Below are 26,967 nucleotides of genomic sequence, written 5' to 3' on the forward strand. Positions count from 1 at the left end.
TTTAAATTGTATCCTCTTTAGTTAGATATGGAATGTTGGGTGACGGGACTTAGCTTACCACGGTAATCCACATTTGGCTTTCCGTGGGACTTACCCATGTTAGTTATTATTTGTTGTTCATTTTTTATCCTGATGTTTGAAATGTTTTACTCAGCTTTACTTGGTAATAAAACAAATTTTATTATATTTGAAGTCCTTCTTTTGTAGCGCCTTATCAGATTCAAATTAGACTAGTACTGCCTATTGGAAACAAAAACACGAAACATTAAAAGCAAATCTATCGAGAGCCTCAGAAAGATCAAGGGCACAAATGTAAAGACCATACCCTTTAGCAGAAGTATCTTTAAAAAGGCAAGCCAGAGTACGGTGAGCGTGCTGGCAACCTATCACCTATACCGAAAAATAAGACCCCAAATGTTCCCTCTGACTTAAGGCCAATATCGAAAACCTCCATTTTCTCTAAAAATTTTTAAAGTTTTATTTACAATTTCCTCTTTGACGATGTTAAAAATAAAATCAACCCAAATGAGTTTGGCTTTAGGTCGAATCATAGCACCAAGTAAGTCGAGCGGCCTAGTTGACTTGGAGCTGGTGTACCTATTGACCATAAAATTCTGCTTTCTTTTCTCCTTCTCCCCCCTACATTTTCGTATACTCTTTGTTTCAGACTAAGCAGTATATTTGAAACACCTAGTGTCTTTATGTGTTTCTAGACACCTTATACAACAATAGCGAGTACCACAGTTTAGACACGTATATGAACTAGGAAATCCACAGACAGCATAACAATGTCTATCTGGGAACCTAGATGGCGAGGAAAGAGCATTTGTAGTTCGGTTTACCAGAACTCGAAATCTGATTTACGTCAACGAGTTGAAAAAATGTCTTACGAAACCTGAAAAATAAAACATAGAGAGACCAACTTAACCGGAAACCCTGGCACTGAATACAATCAACAACATTTATAAGGATTCACCAGTGATCTGGATATTAGGGTTAGCAAAGAATTTAAGTTAAGTAAAGCAGTGGAAAAAAAACACAAAATAACAGCAACAAAACTTTAAATAATAAAAAATCCCAATATTTCGGCTCCACATCCGGGAGGTTTTTCAACAGAAATAAATTGAAAGAAAAAATAATTAAATAAAATATAGAAATAAGACAGTTTAAAAAATAGAATATTTACGAAAACAAAACTATCAAAACAACTAACAACTAGCAATGATAAAACTGATAAAAACAACTAGCACACAAGAGAAAAAGAAAAGAAAAACGATACCAAAATAAACTAATAAATATGACTTGCATTTTGAACACTCCCTGAACTTCAATTACTGTAATCACTGAAAAATAAACAAATGTCTATAGTACACAACAAATAATTCTCCTCTTTACAGTCCGATGGACAAATGAGAGCTATTAAAAAGGAAAACTATATTTATTTGAAAGAAAATTCATAAGACCCCAGTTCACCACCCCTGATCAAATTTACCAGGTTGAAAACATTTGAACTTTGCATGGCAATAGGTCAAAGATGAAACTTTACAGTAACTATAACATTATTACCTTTAATAATGATTTACATTATTATGTAAAGCATTATTTTTACGTTATTACGTAATGTTTTCCATTATTACATTATCAATTAAATGGATTTTTCCTAGTTGTAGATTCCCCGCTTTGACCTCATCCCAACCCTCACTTGCAAGGTTTGCACTTGCTCGGGAACTATTATGTACCGAAGTACCATTAGAAATAGAAACCGTTTTTCGTCTCTTAAATGTTCAGTAAATGTAAAAGCAGTGGGGTCTTTGTCATGGATTTTGCTCCTCATCTAAAAATGTACCGTCATCCGAGAATTTCTCATTAGCCGCTTTCTCGGAAAATTTATTGAGTTAAGATTCTAATATTTAATTTCAAATTTAGAACAAATTTCATACATTAAGAATTTAGTTATTTTAAAGTTAACACTTCAGTTAAGCTAAAATAAGTTGAGTGAAGATCATTAATTTGAATTAAAATGACCCACTATTTTTTTTCAAATCGAATTTGAAATCGCACCATAGCCAGTCCCTACGAAAATCGCACTGCCAAAATACTTTCTCCAGCTTACTTTGGAATCAGGAACCAGCTTTCTCAGCTTTCTTTTGGAAACAGGAGGGGTGTGCTTTCGCACACCCTTCCTGTTTACCTTCCCCAGACTTCTCCAGGTACCCATTTAGAGCTGGGTCGACTCTGGCTAAGCTTACAGAGTCACGCCACTGGCCCCCGTCCCAAACTGAAGAATTGGGTACACCGGGATTCGAACCCGTGTACTCTCAGACAAGGGATCCCGAATCATGCGCACCAACGCACTCGGCCAGGACGGCTATTCTAATGCTAGCTGCACGTCACACATCAGAAGAATAGTGGACTGACTTCCGGGACCAAGGCTGCGCGAAATGTTGCAGCAATATTAAATCATTGGACAATTTCGGCACTGGGACTGGAGTTCTCTAAGAACGTATTACAGGTCCTAGCAGCTAATTCCTACTAAACTCAAATAGGATCCAAGAATGCACAACTACCAGAATAGCTCTTCATTCCAGCCAAATTTGTTTGAAATCTGACATCTCGTTCTGACAGATTCACTTAAGAAAAGAAATTAGGATACCTTCCCGTTGTCTTCTCCCACAGATATGGAATCAGGAAAGTCATATCAAGAATAATATATGTTACTACAGGCTAAGTTTTGTTGAAATCTAACAACCTCTTTTGGTGTATATCCTTATAACAAGAAGTTCAGTAACCCTTACATCACTTCCTAGAAATTAGTTGGATTCCAACCCTCTCTTATGCCTCTCCTTTAAAAGCAAAACAAAATCATGGTATGTTGCTCCCACTCAAGTTTGGCTGAGACTGGATAACTTTTTCTAGTACATAACTTTTTCTGGGAATTTAGGAATCCCTTCCGGATATTGGTCGTATTTGAACCTTAAAAGGGTACTATGTAGTAATTAGCTCTCCCTTCATACCATACTTTGTAAAACCCGGTGTCTATTACTGACAGGTCATCACAGCACCAAGACATGCAAGGCCAATACAGCCTCAATAGTTATCCCATCAAACTGATTGAAAGTATGACTACTACTGAAAAAAAGGACGAGAAAAGATACGTTAACGTCCCCGCTCACCTTAGGAAACACAATCTTACTGTCACTTGGACTTGGTGCTTATGAGAACCCAGATCATTTTACTCTTTTTCATGAAAGCATCATAATTGCCTCTACTCAAGACCTTACATAAGTATTCAGGGAGGTGCCTGAAATCAAGAGACCCATTCACTAGAAACGCGCCCTTAATAGCTGTACTGTGGGAACCTTCAATTGATTATGTTTCTTCATGTATTTCTTAATCTTGTATCAGAAATCTACAATTATTTCATGGCTTTCCATATCAAAATTCATTTTGATACACTTGGTCTCTTTGTTTACACGTTGACTTGGTCTCTGGGAGGACATGTTGACCAAAGATTGAGCATGTCCTCTTTCCCAATGGGCAAATTCCACAATTTACAGCCCTTGATCTGAGAGCTGGGGTGGGTTGATATCTCCAACATTCCTAGAGACACAGTTACTGGACCTATCAACTATGCTGAAAAAAATGACCTTTAAAAACAGGAAAATAATGACCTTTTAATGACCTTTAAAAACAGGAAAATAACTAAACTAAACAGGAACATATAAAGAAAAGGAACAACCACAATGAAATTTATTCCTGAATTTCCTCTTTTGACAACCTGTTAAAATATAAAATGCTTTGATTCACTTCAACACTCCCCTGAACACCCTCAGATATCTTCATTTTTATGCACTTGACCTCTTTCAAGGAGGCACACTCGTGCCTCTATAAAGAGGCGACACACGACAATGTTAAGCGATCTTCGGTTCCAGTGGTCGCAGAGGGATGGGGAGGGATGCATTTCGTAGCCCGAGCTCCAACTAAGAAACCTGCAAAATTTCATCCCCCTCCAACTTTTCCTTCATGGGGAAAATCTGGCCGAAAGTTTCGACTCGTCAACCCCAGCCCCCCTTTAACGTTGTTCGATCGGGCTGCAATTCACAAGTTAAGGTCCCCTAGGGCCCAGGAGCTTATCCGCGAAATTTCAGCTTGATCCGATAACTCCTTCCCTGTTTTCCAGAAACCACGCATAGCCACTTAAAATTCATTTACTTTTTTTTCCTAGACGCCTACAGGTCACATCCGACATCGGATCTGGGTGTACGAAGACTCATTGGATGCGGAATTCTCCGAGTAATTTTCCTGGAAAGTTTCGTAGGAAAATCTTAAACCCTCGAAAGTTTCGACCCTCCAACCCCCCCCCCTTTTATAGTTGTCCGATCGGGCTGAAATTCACAAGTTAAGGTCCCCTACGGCCCAGGAGCTTATCCGCGAAATTTCAGCTCGATCCGATAACTCCTTCCCTGTTTTCCAGAAACCACGCATTAGCTATTAATTAACGGATTTCTCTCCATAAGAGCCCATGTTAATTTGAAATTTTTAAAATTTATTGAGAAGTTATATTTACACACATGCAAGTTATTAGCTCAGTTGGTTAGAGCGTGAGACTTTTAATCCTCGGGTGAAGGGTTCAAGTCCCTTACGGGCGGTTTTTTTTCACAACATCAAAAAAATTTTGATAACACCTGGACAGCTTATCATTTGAGAGATAACAGAATATTAGCTTCTTATGAGCAAAAGAAACATTTCGGTCATTCTATCTATTTTTTTTCTATTTTATACAATGATTTAAAAGCGGGGGGGGGGGGTTTCCTCTCCTAATTCCCGTACGAGGAGTACAGGAATTATTAAATTACATCCACCATGGATTGTAGAAAAACGTACAGAAATAATATGAAAAAAACTTCGTTTTCTTAAAGAGTTAAAGAGGCTGCGTCCCAAAGTCGAACCTTAAAACGTACAGGAATTAGAAGAGGCAGTTGGGGGGCTACCGCCCCCAAACCCCCAGCTTTTAAAGACTCTTTTGTACAGGTTTTTTGTTTTTTTGCTAACCCCCCGCTCTTGGCTTGGGAAAGGCCCTCTTTTAATTAACAAAACATTGAAATGAATGAATAATGGAATAACTTCGAAAAATGTTAAACACAAGAGGACAGGAGAACCATTGCGCCGAAACTAGTAATTAGTAACAATGAAGTCCCCCCACAAAAAAAAAACCTGTACAAAAGAGTCTTTAAAAGCTGGGGGTTTGGGGGGCGGCAGCCCCCCAACTGCCTCTTCTAATTCCTGTGCGTTTTAAGGTTCGACTTTGGGACGCAGCCTCTTTAACTCTTTAAGAAAACGAAGTTTTTTTCATATTATTTAAACACCAAAGGTCGAATATGCTCTCTTTCCCAATAACAAATACTATTTGTAAGCAACTTATTAAGTTTTTAAAATTTATTGAGTTTTACTAAATTTCTCATTAAGTAAAAGAGACGTATTAATATATGGGGTATTTTTAATTTGGTATCCATTTGTTCCTTTCCTTTCTAAGTTCTTGTAATTTAGTATAGTTTTTTCCACATTGATTAAGGCTTCTGGAAATAAAGACGAAATATTTGGACCTTAATTAGTATTTTATTTTCTTTCACCCTTATCCGAAATATTACTCACACCTCTTTTCCTATATTTTCATTTGTTATATTTGGAAATCTTCATCCACTTTCATTCCTCTGGCTTGTTATACGAATTCGATTACATATTAAAGAAGGCACCGTCTAAAAAGCGACTATTTAATAATTTTTGCATTGTTTTATGTCTGTTTCATAAAGTCCAAGTATTAAGCTATTTAAGTATTATCTATTTCATCAGTTTCAAGATGGCGCTGTGAGTGCTAGAAATAGCCGACCTTCGTCATCCCAGTTTTAGCTTTTCGTGCTGTTTTTTTCGAGTTTCCTGTAGTGATTGTGTAAGTGACGAAAACTTAGATTTTCTGACTTCGCTTAATAATATTTTCATACAAATTAAATACGAGAAGATCACTTTATTTGAGCTTTATTCACCTGCTGGGTGATGGCGCCATTTATATACAACATTCATACATTAACCTATATTCCCCATATTTGATGATGATGATGAAATGATTTGGATTATGATTCGACCAAAAAGCTTCCGAGATCTGTAACTGGTATTGCTATTGGAGTGTTTTATTGCTCACCCAGTATGGCACCTTTCCAAAAAAGGTCTTTGCTGAAAAGTTAGATTTGTGTGATGATTTTATTACTTTTAAGTACCCGGATGTTGGAATTTGTGTTACTGGTGGTAAGAACGATCTAAGAATTGAAAGCTTCCTCAGAAGTCAAGGACTCAAGCAGATAGTAAAGTTTCCGACTACTAAAGGTAATACTAAACTCGACGTAATTTGCACAAATCTGTCCGAATTTTATAATGAACCTCAAGACCTACCTCCCCTTGGTGGAAGCTACCACTTCATGATAAGTGGACCCCACTACCTTCGTATAAAGTAAAATATGTAGTTGAGAAAGTTTCCTGTCGACCTCTTTCGGACAGGGGTCTCTTGGAATTTGGAAATTGGATTACATCTGAGTCCTGGGATGAGGTAGCAATTTTAGAGTCCTCCGATGAAAAAACTGAATTTCTGCAAGATAAATTAAGAAAAAAATAGCAAGAATGCTTTCCAGAGAAAACTTCCAAGCGGTGCAACACAGATCGTCCTTACATAACCCAAGAAATTAAAGATTTGATTAGGTATAAAATTCAACTAAGAAAACAAGGGAAAATAGGAAATGCTAATATGCTCCGTAACAAAATACGTAAAATGACAAGAAAAACAGTAGCTGAGTATTACCGCAAAAAAATTGATAGCCTTTTTGAATCAAAGCCTAGCATGTGGTATAAGGAAATAAAATGAATTTGTGGAAAATCCCCTAGTGGTGTTGTTTTTTGTTCAGATTCTAATGATGAAAAAGTTGCTAACCAGTTTAATGGTCATTTGGCCAGAATAATCCAATCTTTGCCACCTCTTGATGTAAATAAAATGACCCAAGAGTATCGGAAAATACCTCATGTGACATACCTTTACCTACTATTTCTGAGGATCAAGTTTTTAGTAAAATAAAGAAACTTAAACGAACTAGTATAACTCTCACTGATATTTCGATTGAACTTATAAAAGCATTTCCTGACAAATTGACTAAGCCACTAACGCAAATTTTTAATTGCATTTCAACTTCTTCAGTTTACCCACAGATATGGAAAACGGGGAATGTTAATCCAATCCCTAAAAAAGATACTGAACTTAATTTCGACGGTGTGAGACCAATCACTTTGACCCCTTTGTTCAGCAAAATGTACGAAGGCTTTGTAGCAAATTGGCTAAAAGCTGAAGTTGAACCCCTCCTTGATCCTCATCAGTACGGTAACAGAAAGAATAATCAAGATCCCATTATCTACTCAGACTTTTACATTTTATTTTTAAGCATGTTGATGAGCCTGGTAAATGTTTAAACTTAATAACAATTGATTTTAAAAAAGGTTTCGATCTGATTGATCATAAAATTTTAATTTCTAAGCTTTTAATTGATTTTAGAGTGAACCCTGCTTTTGTGAAAATCATTCAGAGTTTTTTAATAAATAGGTTCCAAATTTTAAAATATAAGAAGTCTTTCTCTGAACCTGAGCCAGTTTTTTGTGGTGTACCTCAAGGTACCATCCTGGGTCCTATTCTGTTTCTAGTTATGATTAATAATATTGCTAATGATTGTGAAGTCCGTTGGAAATATGTTGATGACCTTACCCTTGGAGAAATTTGTAGCAAAGCCCAAATTTTAACTGATAATGTGAAGACTAAAGCTTCCGATTCAAATATGAAAGTAAATGACTGTAAATCTTCTATTTTAACTATTTCATTTTCAAATTCTTCTGAACCTAATTTCCGACCAACTATCTTTGATTCTCTTAAAGTCAGTAAGATTAAACTCTTGGGAGTTATTATAACCAGTGATTTAAAATGGGGAGCAAACACAATTAGTCTAGTAAAAAGGGGTAATGTTGCGCTGCTGATGCTCAAGCTTATGTCGAAACATAGCGGTTAGCGAAGAGTCTTATACCTAGCTTTGTAAAAATGTATAACGAAAATCAGGAGGATTGATGTGTTTTGTTTTCTTTGTTTTGTTTTTTATTTTTTATTTTGTGTCGCTTTTTAATGTGACTATACCAAAGAAATTTGGCAATGCCATGAAAATTTTGGTAAAAATAAAATCTTATCTATCTTATCTATCTATCTACCTTATATCTCCAACATTTCTACAGACATAGATACTTAAACTTTCATAGTTACTGGGGGGGAGGCTGAGATTCCATTGTCATAATAGTAGCACGGGATTCATGAAAATTGTCTTGTTGCAGTGCTTTCAAAGCTTATCGTACCTTTGTTTTTCTTGTGACATCATCAAGACTTTTACTAGAATTAGTATCTTTAACTCTTGTTGATTCACGAGATGCCATAATAATGTTAATTGTCCTTATCCTGTAAACTCACACTCAATTTGTCCATCAGACCATCTATTCTCTCTTGTAGAGTTGGAAGTAGTAGTTGTAGCAGTCGTAATGGTTGCAATAGTAGTAACATACACATAGTGCCTTTTGAAAATTCAACATCCCCCTGAACATGCCCTTGGTCAATTGATCATCCTTCTCATCATTTCCATAGAGTTCGAACTTAATTACCTCAGTCATTCCGGAATTTCCTTTTAATTGTCCTTATCCTGTAAACTCACACTGACTTTGTCCATCAGACCATCAATTCTCTCTTGTAGAGTTGGAAGAATATCTGTAGAAACAAAGACATGAGTGTCGTCCAAGTCTTGGATAATAAATCGTCGTCCAAATGCTTCTGCTTCGTCCAAGTGCAAAAGAAATTGCTTCAAAGCTGCATTACTACAAGAAAAGTTTACTTATTCTGGGAAAACAAGTACAATACTCCTTCATGCAATTCAAAAATATTAGCAAAATCAAAAAGGTAGTTCTATCTGGGAGTATTGCTGCTGTAAAAAAGATGTAGTAGCATCACCATTCTTTTGAATTTTCATCTTAATACTCTTAGCCTCAGTGGTAGTAGTAGTCATAATAAAAGCAGTAGTAGCAGCAGCCACATATTGCTATTTGGTCAATTATTGTCCAGGAAATTTCTTCCCAGGAGGAGAACTATGCGAGGGGAATTTTCTGAAGAGACATTTTAATACTTTTAAGCTTAAACATGCTATCATTATTACTAAGCAGAGGGAAATTTCCACGGGGACTTCCACAGGGTGAATTTCCACAAGGTGATGAATTTTGAAGTTTTTTTGACCTGAGTTTTTTCTAGCTTTTGCTTATGATTTGATTTTATTTAGCTTCTTACATGTGCATATCCACAGTGGCGTCGTTTAGGGGGGGGGGGTTGCTCCTAATAATTTGGGTAAAAAATTATTATATAGCCCATGCCCCTTCACTCTGTAGATGTGAACCACTCTTGCCCCCCCCCCCAATAAAAAGCTGGACCTACGCCCCTATATGTCCATCTAATGAAGTTAATCTTATTTGTGTAGTTTGTTAGTGCATTTAATAAAGTGCACTTACGTTTTCTGTGTGACTACAAAAGTAGTTTAAAGTAGTAGTATAATCACTGTTCTACTATGCTGAACAACATGGCGGTATCAAAATTTTGACTGGATGTGTTTGGAAAATGAATGGGCTTGAGAGAAGGGCTGCTTGTTCTCCAATTACTTTTAACTCTTAAAAAGGCGCTAAAACTTTTAATTTTCAATCAAATTAGCTCCTCTAAAAGTTTCAATGATATTTTTAGCTATTATAGAGCAGTGCTGCTTATGATATTGCTTATATGCCCTTTTTAAAACCTCTATGCATATAATCTTTTTGTTTAATTGAAACTCTCCCTAAACACTCTGAAAGTTTCACCTTAATACCCATAGCATCATTAGTTACAATAACTGTAGTGGTAGCATCAAGAGTATGCAAATAGTGCCTTCTAGCTAGTTAAAAATCAACCACAACTTACCACTAAAGATCTTAAATACTCAATAAACAATACTTAAATACCCTTAAATACTAATAATGTAAGCCATTCTAGAGATATTGTTTTTTCACATTTGTGGAAATTTACATACACATACTTTGTTTTGATTTAGTTCTACATCCACATAAATATTCCTTGAAAGCTTTATCTTAGGACGCTTAGCTTGCATAGTAGCAATAGTTGCAGAATTCACATAGCACATTTGGTTTTTATAACATCCCCTTCAACACATACTGAAAGTTTCAATTTGATACCATCAACTGTTCTTGAAGTATTTCTGATGCATTTTCTTGGCAGCCTGTGTGGGCGTAGCGTGTTTTGGTTTAGTTCCATTCATCGGAAATTTAAAATTTTAGTTCACTTTTTTAAGAGTCAAAACAGATCGGAAGTTAACTACCCTCCTCCCTCCACGCTTTTTTCACCAAACCCATCCGATAGAAATTTTAAGATAGCCATTTTGTAAAAATTAATTGGAACATCAGACAATAAAAACTTCTTGTTGACACAACCCCCTAGAGCTTGTGGGTAGGCGTTATAAGTTCTGCCCTGGGAGCAAATTTGGTTTTTATGGAAGGAATGGTCGTATGAGCTTCACAGGGGGCCTATTTGATTGGAAATTGAAATTTTAGTTCCCATTTTAAGAGTAAAAAGTGATCAGAGGGCAACTACCCCCCCCCTCATTGTCCCCATGTTCCTCAAATGCATCCTATCGAATATTATATATAACCATTTTGTTCAAAATAGACCAAAGATCACATAACAAAAACTCCAGGGAAAACACAACTCCCTAGAACCCATGAGCAAATGTTGCCCCGGGGGCACATAAGGTTCTTATGAAAGGGATGGTCGCATAAGCTTTGGAGGTGGCTTTGATATGGCCATTATGTCAAAACAGTCAAAATGGGAAGTAATTAAAGTAATTATGCCTCAGGGGTCTGCGAAACTTATCGTTATCCCCAGGGCAAGCGCTGTAAGTTATGCAAGCTATCCATTATATGTGTAAGGGTTTTATTGAAGGGGTAATCGTAAAGACTTCGGAATAGGCTCATTCGATTTAAATCAAAAGTTATAGCCCCATTTTTAAAAGTCAAGAGTATTCAGACTCTAAGCACCCTCCATTCCCTTTTTTCTATATGCTTCCAATCAAATTTTGAGTTAGTCATTTTGTTAAAAATCGTCCAAATATCGAATAGCTATGGTTCTAGGTTAGAGCCCCCCTAGGCCTGGAAGAAACGGTTGTAAGTTAAACTAACAGCCAAATGTTAACATATACAGCTTCTATGGAAGGCATGGTCACATAAACTTTGGAAGAAGTTAATTCGATTGGAAATCGAAATTTATTGTGCTATTTTTAAGAATCGAAAGTGATAAAAATGGAACAATCCTCCCCCTCTCTGCCTATTGTAGTGTCGTACCAATTGCCTCTTATAACACGGGAATAGTTTTGGGAGGGTACCTTTTTGACCTATTTGCATATGCTGATGACACTAGTCGTCTGAATAGAAAAATAGAGGAGCTCAAAGCCAGCACAAACGCTATCTACAAGGCACCAGGCTCCTTTGGAATGGAGATAAACGCCAGAAAGACCAAGGTGATGAGAGTATCACGACACTGAAAGACTGGTCCCCCCTCACCAAAGTCAGTTTCCGGAGCGAGGAAATAGTATGGGTCGACCAGTTTATTTACCTTGGAAGTTTTCTGACATCCACAAACACAACTCCTCCTCAACTCAACTCCTCCTCCGCAACAAACTCCTCAAAAGACATCAAACGGCGCCTGGTTCTTGCCTCTGCATGCTTCAACTCACTGCGTTCTATTTGGAAATATAAAGAAGTGCCCTTAAAACTGAAGATTGGACTCTTTAGTGCCTTAGTGATTCCAGCTGCAACGTATGGAGCAGAGACATGGACTCTAAAAGCCGATGACAAGCACTCACTGGCGGCATTTGAAACTAAATGGCTCAGAGAGCTCAATGGCATCACTTACCTTGACTAAGCATCAAATGAACAACTACTGTCCTCCTCGTTCTATCCTTAAACCATAATGCGGACCATCAAACTCCAAGAGCTTCGAAGGCCAGGACAGGTTTAGAATATGTCCCCAGTCCAACTGCCCAAAATTGCGTTTGAACGAAGAATAAATGCCTCTCGTCCAAAGGGAAGACCTCCCAAGTGCTGGTGAAAAATGTTTCTGACCAACCCACCCAGTAATGCTGAAGACTGCAACAAAGAGGGAGGCATACTGAAAATATTGTTTTGAGACCATTAGAGGAGAAGCCCCGAATCGGCAAACGCGGCCATATGGGAGTTAAGTAAGTAAGTTAAAGACAGTACTAAAATGGTTAAGAAATAAGGCATCAGGTGTTGATAGTGTCGTAAGTAAGTTTTAAATATGATGACTGCGAAGTTAGAGAATAATGAATATGATTTTTGAAAATGGGGAAGTACCAAGTGATCTGATAAATCTAAGTAAATTACTTAGCATGAGGATACTTATTAGAATAAGAAATGAGATACTTCTAGAGAAGTTTTAAGAGAGGAATAGTGTGATTTTAGGAAGGAGAGAGGACGTGTCGATCAAATTTTCGCTCTTAGATTAATAATTGACAAGTGACTGATAGAAGAGTTTCCTGTGAAGATTCTATGCTTGTGTCGAATACCAGATATGTGTTTTAAAGGGATTAGTGCTATGTAAGAGAAGAATATTGTCAAAATTGACGAAAAATATTTTTGGCCACTTTGGACCCCAGGCTTTGGGGAGCCAAATGTTTTTTTTGTTTTTTTTTCGGACGCGTCTTGTACATTAGTGTCCCCATAGTCCAATGACTTGAGAACATGAATTTGAAGCCATCTAGAAAAACATTTGGCCCTTTTCCGTGCTCCTGTTTTTTAGGTGAGGGAAACCAAGGTCCCCAAAGTAAAATTAGCGTTCATTTTGGCCCGTGAATGCTTCAAGCATTAAGTCCTCCAGAAAAAGATCTTATTACTTTTTCAGCTCTTTGTTTGGCACCATTTTTTTGGGGGGGATCAATAATTTATAGCCCTTGCACCAAGGGATGGAGGGGGTGAGGGTTATGTTATCCTTTGAGCTATATGAATTGGATCTTTCAACAGTTTCGAACAAAATGACTATCTCAGAAATTTTGATCTGACATTACAGGAATATAGGAGGCGGGTTGCACAGTAGAGCGCGGAAGGGGGTTGACTGTAGTCCAATCCCTCTTAAGCCTTAGAAAGGACATTATAAATTTTAATTACCAATCGGACGTGCCTTCAATTTTTTTACGACCACCTGTCTACGCGACGTGAGTGCGGAAAAAAAAGACAAAAATAATACTTGGAAGGCACATGACTCTATGCTTAAGTAGCGATAGAACATTGCCGTTGATTTAACTATTTCTATATAGGATATATATAGGATATAAAGGATAAGATCCTCCAGAGCCATTGCTGGCGCATAGGGCGTCGAATCGACGTTTCAGTTGCTGGGTGTTTTTTACAGGGACAAGTAGCAAGCTTGTCGCCCAACATATTATATATATATATATATATATATATATATATATATATATATATATATATATATATATATATATATATATATATATATATATATATATATATATATATATATATACATATATATATATATAACAACAAATAAATCAGAAGGTGGGAATGTCTGCTTTATCAAACAGCTCGTGGTAAGGGACTGTAGTAAGGAGCGACCTGGCTCAATGGTAACCGAAACTCTTAAAAAACGGAAATTTGATATCAATAGATACATCAAAAGAATCATATTTTTATGCTGATTTTAAATATTTAAGTTTCATCAAGTTTAGTTTTAGCCATAAGAAGCTACGAGCCTGAGAATTAGGTTAAGAAGCTACCCCTTAAAAGTCATGGAATCGTAATGAAAATCATACCACAAGATTCAGCTTATCAGAGAACCCTACTGTAGATGTATCAAGCTCTTATCTGCAAAAATATGGAATGTTGTATTTTTTGCTAGAAGAAGAATCACCGGTGCGTGTTCATTTGTTTAATTTTTTTTTCAGGGGTGATTGTATCAAGCCAGTGGTCCTAGAATGTCGCTAGAGGGCTTATTGTAGCGTAAATTAAAGGTTCTAGTGCTCTTTTTAAGTAACCAAAAGATCGGAGGGCGACTAGGCCCCCTCCCATACTTATTTTTTCCCCAAAGTCACAGGATCAAAAATTTGAGATAGCCATTTTGTTAAGCGAAGTCGAATAATCTAGTAGCTTTGTCTTTGAGGACGACTTAATCCCCCACTGTCCTCGGGGGAAGAGCTGCAAGTTATGAACTTTGCCCAGTGTTAACATATAGCATTGGTTATTGGGAAGTATAAGGACATTTTCAGGAGGTGGGGGTATTTAACTATTCTGTATATGGATATTCTTTACAATAAATGAAATTCTTTACAATAAAGTTTGACTCCTTCTCACAAACTTAATTTTTAAAACAATTAAAAACTTTATGAAAGCAGTATGGTAGATAGAAAGATAAAAGACAGTCTGGTCTAAGAAATCGTTTTTCATAAGGAAAATATCCCTTGATCCATGTTTTTTTACGATGAAATGTGGGCCAGACCGTAAAATTTTCAAGAATATCTGCGAAAATGTGCTTTGGAATAAGAAACTAAAATAAAAAAGTTACGTTGAATCCTTTTTTTAAAATGCGTAAGAAGAAAACATACTATTAGCTGCATTTCCTAGCGATTTGAGTCACCAACATTTTCCCCAACCTTTCATGTTTCTCTTGGAAATTTTAAATCCCGCTTGACAAACTTAAGTCCTTTAAGAGATTGTAAAAGATGATTTCTGATAAGAGGACGAAATATAATTTACGTTTTCAATTTCAGTTCTCTACAATAGAGACGATATCTGAAAGAAGATAGGCTCTTGAGAATTTTGAAAGTGGAGGGATTGTTAATTCATTTTAAACCTCTACAAAAAAAAAATAAATGCTTGAAATCTTTATTGTTTGTACTATGCTTTACATTGTGCTTGGTGGAAATTAACTCTTTGTTAATATTTTAGGGTGTATAAATTCTTTAGATTCTGTGAATTCTGTAAATTCGGGAAACATCTGTTAAGATGTTTCATTTTATAAAGTGTACATATAGAAAGATCAATGGGAAAAGAAAAAAATCGAATGTTAAACAATCTAAAAGAACTAGTAGAAGAAGGATTAAGGAAAGAAAGAAGCACTTCTTGTGTTGAGGTTAAAAATGCACTTGGATGAGCACATAACCAAAGGGTATTAGGCTTTTTAAGAGTAAAAACTGGTGCTAGAATTGAAATAAAAAAAAAATCATCGAAGCCTCCTATCACTTAGCAACTATATTTGACCCAAAAATGCTGCATTAATGTTTGCTCAGGTTGGCCTACGTTAAAATGCAGAAGAGATTAAAATAAGCAGAATGTTGTCGCAGTAGACATACAGCTAAAATTCAACTAGCCTAACAAACCTACAAAGATATCCCAGGGGGACCTAGTCCGGCAGACTGGGTTTTGTCTTTAAACAGCTCTTGAAAAAAAAGTTCAACTATTTATCCCTTACAAGGGAAGTTTAGCTCTAATTCTATGACATTTCAGGGTAATCAGAGGCAAGGTTGTAACGTTGCCTATAGTAATGCTGCTTAGAATATTAGTTCAAAGATCAGATAACAAAAACGGGTTCAACATAACCTCCCAGGGCCCGGGGATAGGCGTCGTAAGTTATGCCCTGGTGGCATAGATGGTTCTTATGGAAGGGATGCTCGTATAAACTTCAGAGGGGGGCTCATTTGATTGGAAATTGAAAGTTCTAGAATCACGTTTTAAGAGTCAAGAGATATCGGAGGGCAACTAGCACCCCCCAACACGTCTTTTGTCTTCCAAACCCATCCAATGAAAATTCTGAGCTTGTCATTTTGTTAAAAATACTTCAAAAATCAGATAACAAAAATTCTGGGTTCATTACCAACCCCCAGGGCCCCGGAACAGGCGTTGTTAGTTATTCCCTGGCGGCATAGATGGTTCTCATGGATAAGATGCTCGTCTAAAACTTCAGGGGGGCTCGTTTGATTGGAAGTTGGAATTTCTAGTAACTTTTTAAGAGTAAAGAGAGATCGGAAGGCAACTAGCCCCCTCCCTCTCACTCCCTTTTCCCCCAAGTCCACCTGATAAAATTTTTTAGATAGCCAATTTGTTAAAAATAGTTCAAAAATTAGATAACAAAAGCTCTGGGGTCGACCTATACCCCCAGAGCCAGAGGGCAAGTCTTTTTTATTGTGCCGCGGTGGCGTATAAGGCTCTTACGTAAGAGATGGTCGTATAAACTTCAAAGATGGCTCATTTGTTTGGAAGTTGAAATTTCTAGCTATCTTTTTATGGGCCAAAAGGAATTGGGGGGCATACACACCCTCTGACACATAAACCCTCTATTTCCCAAATGCATCCGATAAAAATTTTGATATTGCCAGTCTGTTTGAAATAGTCAAATGATCAGATAACAAAAGCTTCAGGATCAATATACCCCCCCCAGAGCCAAAGGGAAGAGTTTCAATAAATAACCTGGGGGCGTATAAGATTTTGATAGAAAAATTGGTTGTATAATTTTTGGAGGGGACTCAAATGATTAGAAGTTGTAAGTTCTAATTCCCATTTTAAGAGTCAAAAGTGATCCAATGGTAACTAGCCCCCCCCCAACCACCTTTTCCCCAAATGAGTCTGATCAAATTTCTTATAGAGCAATTTTGTTCAAAATAGACCAAAGATATTGTAGTAAAAACTCCGAGGATAACAGAGGCCCCAAGAACCTGGGGGCAAGTACTGTAATTTATGCCGCGAGGGCAAACGAGGTTTTTATGGAAGGGACGGTTCTATAAGCTTCAGAGGAGGCTCATTCTATTGTAAATCGGAAATTTAGCACCTTTTCAAAGAGTTAAAAGTAATTAGAGAGCAAAAGGCCACCCCTTTCTCCTCAAGGCCCTTTTTTCCCAAATGCATCCGGTCATAATTTTGAGATAGTCATTTTTTACAAAGTAGTTTAAGGATCAAATAGCAAAAACTCAGGGGTCGATAGCCCCCCCCCCAGATCCCAAGGAAATTGTTATATGTTTGATCCAGGGGCAGAAAAAAGGTGTTATGTAAGGGGTGGGCGTAAAAACATTAGAGGTGTTCTAGTTAATTCTTTATGAGACATCAAAAGTTATCAGTGGGCCTATCCCCCCCCCCTTGGACCATTTTTGAAATAACTTAGGGTCATCATATCCACCCCCCAAAAAAAACGGCGGAAGGGTTGTAAAATATGGTACAGGGCATATAAGGTTTTGATGGAAGAGATGGCTGTATAAACTTCGGAGGGGGTTCAAATGATTATACGTTGTAAGTTCTAGTTCCGTTTATAAGAATCCAAAGTAACCCGACGGCAACTACTTGAACCCCGTAACCCATAAGGCTCGGATGATTTGCTTTTTTTCCCCAGAAGCTCTTCATATATAAGGAATGGTCTTATAAACTTCAGAGGGGGTCCTTCAATTAGAAATCAAAAGTTATAATGCCCTTTTTAAAAGTCAAAAGTGACGAAAGGGCAAATAGTCCCCCAGGCCATTTCCACCATCTGCATCGGACAAAATTTTCAAAAATAGTTTGAAGATCAGATAACAAAAGCTTGAGAATCGATGCAGCTCCCCAGGGCCCCGGGCCAGGCATTGTAAGTTATGCCCTTGTAGCATATATGGTTCTTATGGAAGAGCTGCTCATATAAACTTTAGATGGGATTATTTTGATTTGAAATTGAAAGTTCTAGTTCACATTTGATATTCAAAAGGGATATGAGGTCAACTAGCCCCCAACACCCTTTTTCCCCTGACCCCTCCAATAAATTTTTTTAGTTAGCCATTTTATTGAAAATAGCTCAATTATTAGATAACAAAACTCTGGGTTCGACACCCCCCTTCCTGAACCCAGTGGCAAGTGTTTTATTTGTACCCATTCGGCATATAAGGTTCTTATGTAAAGCTTGGTCGTTAGAACTTAAGGGGCATGAAAGCATCAGTTACCCTTTTAACAGTCAAAAGTGATCGGAGGATATCTCCTCCCCAACACTGTTTTGTCCTTAAATGCATCCAATCAGTTTGATAGTCATTTCCTTTGAAATAGTCCAACGATCAGATAACAAAAACTTTGTGGTCAACATACCCACCAAGGCACGGTTGAACTTAGGGTTGTAACTTGCGCTCCGGGGCCATATAAAGTTTTTATGGAATAGGTGGTGGCATAAACTTCAGAGAGAGCTCAAATGATAAGAAAATCAAATTTTGTGTTCCCCTTTTAAGCGTCAAAACTGATCCGATGGCAACTAGCCCCCTTTCACCAGTTCTTTATCCCAAATACGTCTGATCAAAGTTTTTACATCGCTATTTTGCAGAATAGATCACAAATCATATAACAAAACCCCTGGAATAACACAGTCCCCCCCTCTAGGACCTGGAGCAAGTTTTGTAAATTATGCACCTGGGTTTTTAAGTTTTTTGAAGAAATGAGGGTATAAACCTCTGTGGAGCTCATTTGATTGTAAATCTGAATTTTTAGTGCCTTTTTTAAGAGTCAAAGTGATAGGAGGGCAAATAGCCCCCGTCCCCCGAGACCTTTTTTCCCCGAATGCATCCAATCAAAGTTTTATATAGCCATTATGTTCAAAATTGCTTAAAGATGAAATATCAAAAACTCCTTGGTTGACACAACCCCCCAAAGCCCGAGGTAAAATGTTTTGAGTTATCTCAAGGGGGTCTATAAGGTTTTTATTTATGGGGTGGTCGTATAAACTTCAATGGTGGCTCATTTGGTTGGAAGTTGAAAGTTTTAGTTCCCTTTTTAAGAGTTAAAACTGAACGGAGGACCTCTACCCCCCCCCCCCCATTTCCTCACACACACCCTCTTTCCCACAAGACGTTCAATTAAAATTTCTAGATAACCATTTTGTTTGAAATAGTCCAATGATCAGAGAAGAAAAACTTTAGGGTCAGCAAAGCTCCTCCCCAGAGCCCAGGGGAAAGAATTTTTACTTATGGCCAGAGGAATATAAGGTTTTTTTGTAAGGTTTTTTTCGGAGAGGACTCAAATGACTAGGAATTGAAAGTTTTAGTTCGCTTTTTGAGAGTAAAAAGTAATCTGATGGCAAATAGCCCCTCCCCACACCAACTGTCTTTTCCCCAAATGCGCTCAATCGAATCTTTGAGATTTTTGTTTTGTCCGAAGTTCATATAATAAAAACTCCGGGGTTTACACAACCCTTCAGAACCCAGGAACAAGTGTTATAAATTATACTCCTGGGGTATACTGGGGTGTAACCCCCTATCCTCTTTACCCCAAATCAATCAGATCGAATTTTTGAGATAGCCATTTTGTTAAAATAAGTCAAAAGATCAGATAACAAAAACTCCAGGGTCAACACAGCCCCCTAGAGCCTAGGGTTAAGTGTTGTATGTTATACCCTAGGGGCATATAAGGTTTTTATGCGATGGTTTTAAAATAGTTCAAAGATCAGATAAGCTCAACCCCTACCTTCACTAAAAAAACTTGAAAATTTATTCGAAAACTTGAGGGAGCTGACCCCTGACATTCTCTTTATGGCCCGACCCCCCTCCATCCAAGAAAAACCAAATTGTTACCAATATTTTATTCTAAAAGTTATTGGCCCCCTTGCCCCGACCCCCTCCTTCCAAAAACAACCTATTAACAATATATGATTCCAAAACTTATTGGAGCTGAACCCTGGTCTTGCATGGACCAAGAACCATCCCTTCCCGTAAGAAATTATCAATGATAAAGCTGAACCCTGGCCCTTCCTTTATGGCCCACCCTCCCCCCCAGAAAAAAACTTATTAACAGTATTTTATTCCAAAATCATGGTAGTTGACCCGTGGCCTTCACTCCATGGCCTGTCCCTCCCCACCCACTCAAAAAAACTTATTAACGATATTTTTTCAAAAAACTATGGGAATTCAGTTTAATTTTAATAAGTCTTTCCAAGACACCTATATTCAAGACACCTATATTCTTTACTACAAACAAAACTTTGGCTTCTGCCCGTTTCTTTAACGATAAAAGCTTAAAGCCTACTGTGTATTTAGCGCTTCACTCAACCGAATTGTATTACAAATATTTCCTTTTGTGCTTTTTACAGTATTGAAAATAAAACGAAAATTGCCGTAAAAGTAGACCAGGATTTATTAATAGCCCCAATGGGCCAGACTTTCACAATTCCGAAGTTTTGGGGATTTTCCTGAAAATGTTGCAGAAATAGAGCTACATAAACGCTGGCCTAGATGTGTCAAAGCTTTTTATCTGGCCCTGAGTGAAACGAAATCTTGAGCTAGTAAACTTTCAGCAATTAATATCATTATATATCAAATTTAATTCGTTCTTGCCAAGACTGTTAATTTGTTTGAGAATAGAAAACTATTTTGAAATGGGGAATTTCGAAAAACTTGAAACTTGGCAGTAAAACGAACAGAAAATAATTAAAAAAAGTACTTTTCGAAAAAGAAGTCTTTAAAAAAAAAATAAAGGTCAAATTAAACTTAAGATCAGAAGAAATATAAATCTACAATACCTCAAACTCAAAACGGCAAGAAATTACTATTAAGAATAAATGAAACCCAAAACGAACAGAAAATAAATAAACAATCATAGCGAAAAAAAATATTACAGGTAGTTTTATAAATAAATAAACAAATCTTAAAACGAGTAAACCTTAAATTGAATATATAAAACAAGCTTAAAAGGAACAAAAGAACAACTGGGATGCATATAGTGTTATATAGTGTTAATCAAGCTCGAATCGAAATAAACAAGATAAACAAGTTTACTATAAACAAGAGTTTACGTTTTGCCTCCTTCTCTCACTGTAAAAGTCTAAAGCCTACTGCGTTATTGGTGCTTTACTAAAAACTACATGTGTCTTGAACAGTCTGGAAATATAATAAATGTTTGATATATAAGGTTATTAATTGTTGAAAGATCATCAGTTTAAGATTTTTTTTAATTGTAATTTAATTTTCTTTTTTAATGCTGTAATAACTGGAGAAGAAAATATTTGTAATATAATTTGTTTTAGTGAAGCGCCAATGACGTAGTGGGCTTTAGACTTTTATAGTTAGGGAAGGGGCGAGTATCCAAAGTATTATTTATAGTGAAGCAATATTTGTCTTAAACAGTCTTGGAAAGAACTAATAAAATTAAACTGAAGATTTGTTATATAATAATATTAATTGCTGAAAGCTCGTCAGTTCAAAATTTAATTTGATGTAATTTTTATGTATATTTTAAATGTTGCAATAAGTGCAAAAAAAAATATTTGCAATATAATTCGTTTTCAGTAAAGCACCAATGATGCAGTAGGCTTAGACTTTTACAGTGAGAGAAGGAATTAAAATGAAACTATTGTTTGTGGTGATTTTTGTTCGTTTCGGGCTTTATTTGCATGTTCGGTTTAAGCTTTTCTCGTTTGGGTTTCGTTTATATTAGTTATATTAGTTTAGGGAGAAGTTGAACTCAATCAAAGCACGCCGTGGGTATGCAGGTTACCAAAAGGCTGTATCAGTAATATTCCTGTAATGGCAAATGACATTCCGTTGAAACTTTAAGGGATAAGTCAGAGGAATGTTGAACTAACCAAAAGGTACTCCATATGTACTGCTACTAATACGGTCGTTTCTGTTGCTGCTGTCGCTGCTGTTGCTACTCCTTCAATCTGAGGCTAAGGCTACTGCTACTGACATAATTTGCATATAGATTGCAGAAATAGCGAATCAGTGTTATATCACATATGGGTTAGATCATTAAGTTGAAACTTTTAGAGTATGTTGAGGGAGATTTTGAATCAACTATAAGGCACAATATTCACACTACAGCTGCTAAAGTTACTACTTTTACTACTACTAATGCTACTGCTACTACTACTATTACTACTACTACTACTACTACTACTACTACTACTACTACTACTACTACTACCACTACTATTACTACTACTACAACTACTACTACAAGTACTACTAATACTATTACTAAAACATCTACTTCTGCTACTACTGCGATCATTGTGACAACATAAGCTAAAGACACTAAATAAACTTTTCAGGGAACGTTTAGGGGGAGCTTTAATTGAACTAAAACACAGTATGTGCATGCAGGTTTTCCAAAGGGATATTTGTAATATCTTGGGAACGGCTTAGAATTTCAAGTTGAAACTTATTGGACATGATAAGGAGGATGTTAAACTAGATGAAAAGACACTGTTTGCATGTTACTGCGGTTGCTACTACTGCTACTGCTACGATTGCTACTTTTACTGAGTGTAAGTACATTAAGGGCGAAGCGTTAAGAGATTATTTAGGGAGGAACTAAATGAGGACACACGAAATGGCATGGCATGTTGACAAAGGTATTCAGTAAAGCAATGGAAGGAATTCTGATACTACGGCATGCTGCTAACTTTTGAGGGTAAGTCTATTAAGATACAACTTTCAAGGAATGTTTAAGAGGATGCTAAACTAAATCAAAGTACACTACGGGAATGCAGAGTGTGACACTGACGCTTTAACAATATCAAGGGAATGAACTAGGGTATTACGTTGAAACTTTTTAGGGAATGTTGAGAGAGATGTTGGACTAGTCGAAAGCACTCTATACATCCTACTACTTCTGTTCTATTGCTACTGCCAGTTCTGATGTTACAACTAAGACCGCTAATGCTGGGCCTAATGGTATTAAGGGGAAAGTCCCATTGAATTTTTTTGATTAATTTTAACAAAGATCAAGATTACACTGTACGCATGCAGGTTGTTAAAGCGACTTAAATATTAGAAACAGCTCATATATCAACTTCATTACAGCTCAATATTAAGTTGAAACTATCAGGGGAAGGGATATTGAACTACACCAAAAATGCAGTGTGTGAATAAAAAATACTGCTGCCACTACTACTACTGCTATTGCTACTATTACTACCTGTGTCCCTACTATTACTTCTGATACTAGGACCACTAATATTGCTAATGATGAATATAATAGGTAAAACTTTCGGGAAATTGTATGGTGTTGAGTATTGGTGTTGAGCTAAATAACACATCCAAGTGTATACAGATAGTGAAAAGGGCATATCAACAATATCTAAGGAATGCTTACAGCATTTAGGGGTAGCTTTTAGGACACTTTAAAGGGAATGTTAAACCCAATCAGAATATATTATGAATTTGGTAGCAATCAAAGGGATATATCAGCTATATCTAAGCCAGTCCTTAAAGTATTAAAGTAGAACCTTTAGGGCTACTATGCAATAGTACTACCACTTTTGCTGCTATTGTTACTGATACTACTGGTGCTATTACGGCTACTATTGAACGAAATCAAAATAGGATATCATAATAGCATCGATGGGTACCTTAAGACTCGAATAGGGATAAAGCAGAGACTTTTAGGAAAAGTTCCTGTTGCTTTAAAACAAAATAAAAAAGTACTATAGTATCCTGGCAAAATGCATCCAATTGAAATTTTGCAATTCTATTCAGAATAAGCCAAAATCACATAAAAAGGCTATTGGGGTTGAAACAATCCCCAGAATCTGGGGGCAAGGGTTGTAGGTTATGTTCTAGGGGCATTAAAGGTTTTTATGGAAGGGATGGGAGTATAAACTTTGGAGGAGTCTCATTTGGTTGAAAATTGCAAGCTATAGTTCCCCTTTAAGATTCAAAAGTGATGAAAGTCAGCTAGCCCCCCCCCCTCCAAATACCTCTTTCTCATGCAACGCAACTGATTGAAATTGTGAGATAGGCGTTTTGTTCAAAATAGTCCAAAGAACATGTAACAATACCTCAAGATTGACACAACCCACCAGATGGGGATCATTTGATTTGAAATCGGAAGTTATAGTGCCCTTTTTAAGAGTTAAAAGTGATTTGAGAGCAACCACGCCCCCCCACCCCCATCCACGCCCATCATTTCCTCCGACATATCCAATCAACGTTTTGATACAGCAGCTTTGTTTAGCACCTTTTAAGGGTCTAGATATTATGAATTTGAAGATGAGAAACACCCCACAGCCCTCAGAGCAAGGGTTGTAAGTTTTGTTTAGGGACATACAAGGTTTTTATAGAAAGAGTGGTCGTATATACTTCGGAAGGGTCTCATTGCAAGGTAATCAGAAGCTTTAGGGACCTTTTAAGAGTCAAAGCGATCGGAGGGTAGCTACCCCCCCACGTCCACATTAGCCCTTTTTTCATGAAACGAATCTGATTCAAACTGTGAGATATCCATTCTAAAACAAATAGTCCAACGCCAGAAAATAATTTGCACTTTCTTGAAAAAAAATTAAATATTTTTAATTAATTTTTTTCACTTTTAATTTTTATTTTCTTAATTTTATTTTTAATTTTAAATTAATTTTAACTTTCACTTTAATAACTTTAACAACGAAAATATTATTAACAATTTAAGGAATAAACATCACTTTATGTATATTAAACTGACAATTCACAATCATTTGTATTTTTTTCAATTAAGTGCAAAATTATGTTCTAGCGTTAAGAGGGCGTAGGTGTTGTGAGCCCTAATCATGTTAATTTCTACTTGTTTTGAGTTTGACTGGGTTATTTATTGTAATTTCGGTCCGTTTTGGATATCATCTATTTATTAATGCTGATTTGTGGTAGTTTAACGCTTGATAGATTGTTTGATTCTATTTTGGCTTATTTTTGTTTTAACTTTTCTTTTCTTTTCCTTTCCTCAGATCTTTAATTTCCTTGAAAACCTTATTTTGCGGAAAAAGTTGAGAAAAATTAATACTGAAAAAAAATGCATGGTCACAAAATCTATCTATATAAAAATAAGTTGTTTGTTTTGTGTCTGTCTGTCTGTCCGTATATGACGTCTGAATTATTTCATCATATACCAATTCAAAAACGAATGTATTCAAGCTGAAGTAGCTGAGTTGGTAAAGCGTTATATTCCAGGTTCTAGGTCCGAGAGGTTCCAGGTTCGAACCTTGGCTTTAGCATTAATGCAGACCGGGACACAGGGAATAAAAAAAACTAAATAGAAAATACTAAAAAAGCTAAAAAACTAAAAAAAACTAAAAAAGGTGAAAAACTAAAAAAGAAAAAAAAAAAACTAAAAAAACTAACAAAAGGTAAAAACTACAAAAAAAACTAAAAAGAAAAAAAAACTAAAAACTAATAAAAAATCTAAAAACCGAAAAAGAAAAAAAAACTAAAAAAAGGAAAAAACTGAAAAATAAAGGAGAAAAAGAAAACTAAAAAAAATTAGATAAAAAGAAAAAAAACTAAAAAAGGTAAATGTATTCAAGCCAAAGTAGCTGAGTTGGTAAAGCGTTATGTTCCAGGTTCTAGGTCCGAGATGTTCCAGGTTCGAACCTTGGCTTTAGCATTAATACAAAAGAAGAAAAAAACTAAAAAAGGTAAAAACTACAAAAAAACTAAAAAGAAAAGAAAAAAACAACTAAAAAAGCTAAAAAAAGGTAAAAACCAAAAAAACTAAAAAGAAAAAAAGGAAAAAAACAAAAAATTTGTTTCATCATGTACCAATTCAAAAACGAATGTATATACAGACCGGAACACAGGGAATATAAAAAAAACTAAAAAGAAAATACTAAAAAAGCTAAAAAACTAAAAAAAGGTAAAAAACTAAAAACTAAAAAAGAAAAAAACTAAAAAAACTAAAAAAGGTAAAAACTACAAAAAAACTAAAAAGAAAAAAACCTAAAAACTAATAAAAAACTAAAAAAAACTAAAAAACTAAAAAAAAATAAAAACTGAAAAAGAAAAAAAACTAAAAAAAGGAAAAAACTGAAAAATAAAGGATAAAAAGAAAACTAAAAAAAAAAAAAAAAAAACTAAAAAAGGTAAATGTATTCAAGCCGAAGTAGCTGAGTTGGTAAAGCGTTATGTTCCAGGATTCTAGGTCCGAGAGGTTCCAGGTTCGAACCTTGGCTTTAGCATTAATACAAAAGAAGAAAAAAAACTAAAAAAGGTAAAAACTACAAAAAAAAACTAAAAAGAAAATACTAAAAAACTAAAAAAGCTAAAAAACTAAAAAAAGGTAAAAGACTAATAAAGAAAAAAAAACTAAAAAAGGTAAAAACTACAAAAAAACTAAAAAGAAAAAACTAAAAACTAATAGAAAACTAAAAAAACTGAAAACTGAAAAAGAAAAAAAACTAAAAAAAGGAAAAAACTGAAAAATAAAGGAGAAAAAGAAAACTAAAAAATAAAAATAAAAATAAATAAAAAAAGTATAAACTAAAAAAAACTAAAAAGAAAAAAGAAAAAAAAACTAAAAAAGCTAAAAAAAGGTAAAAACCAAAAAAAAAACTAAAAAGAAAAAAGGGGAAAAAAATTTATTTCATCATATACCAATTCAAAAACGAATGTATATACAGACTACAGAGCTAAAAAACTAAAAAAAAAACTAAAAAAAGGTAAAAAAACTAAAAAATAAAAAAACTAAAAAAAATTAAAAAAAACGTAAAAACTACAAAAAAAACTAAAAGGAACAAAATTAAAAAAAGGAAAAAACTGAAAAATAAAGGAGAAAAAGAAAACTAGGAAAATTAAAATAAAGAAAAACTAAAAAAGGTAAATGTATTCAAGGCGAAGTAACTGAGTTGGTAAAGCGTTATGTTCCAGGTTCTAGGTTCGAGAGGTTCCAGGTTCGAACCTTGGCTTTAGCATTAATACAAAAGAAAAAAAACAAAAAAGGTAAAAACTACAAAAAAACTAAAAAGAAAATACTAAAAAGCTAAAAAATAAAAAAAAATAAAAAAGGTAAAAAACTAAAAACTAAAAAAGAAAAAAACTAAAAAAAAGC

The 26,967-nt window shown here is 35.6% G+C and overlaps 1 protein-coding gene across 2 annotated transcripts in view; it reads left to right on the forward strand.

The window, feature by feature from the left end:
• The first annotated feature begins 5,894 nt into the window (after nucleotides 1–5,894).
• LOC136039519 (uncharacterized) overlaps nucleotides 5,895–26,967 on the forward strand; it is a 188,915-nt gene continuing 167,842 nt past the window's right edge. For both annotated transcript variants that reach the window (XM_065723319.1, XM_065723320.1), the window contains exon 1: nucleotides 5,895–6,378. The gene's annotated coding sequence lies outside the window, so the exon portion shown is untranslated. The remainder of the gene's footprint in view (nucleotides 6,379–26,967) is intronic.

The sequence above is a fragment of the Artemia franciscana genome, chromosome 19 (assembly GCF_032884065.1).
Source record: "Artemia franciscana chromosome 19, ASM3288406v1, whole genome shotgun sequence".
Taxonomy (NCBI): domain Eukaryota; kingdom Metazoa; phylum Arthropoda; class Branchiopoda; order Anostraca; family Artemiidae; genus Artemia; species Artemia franciscana.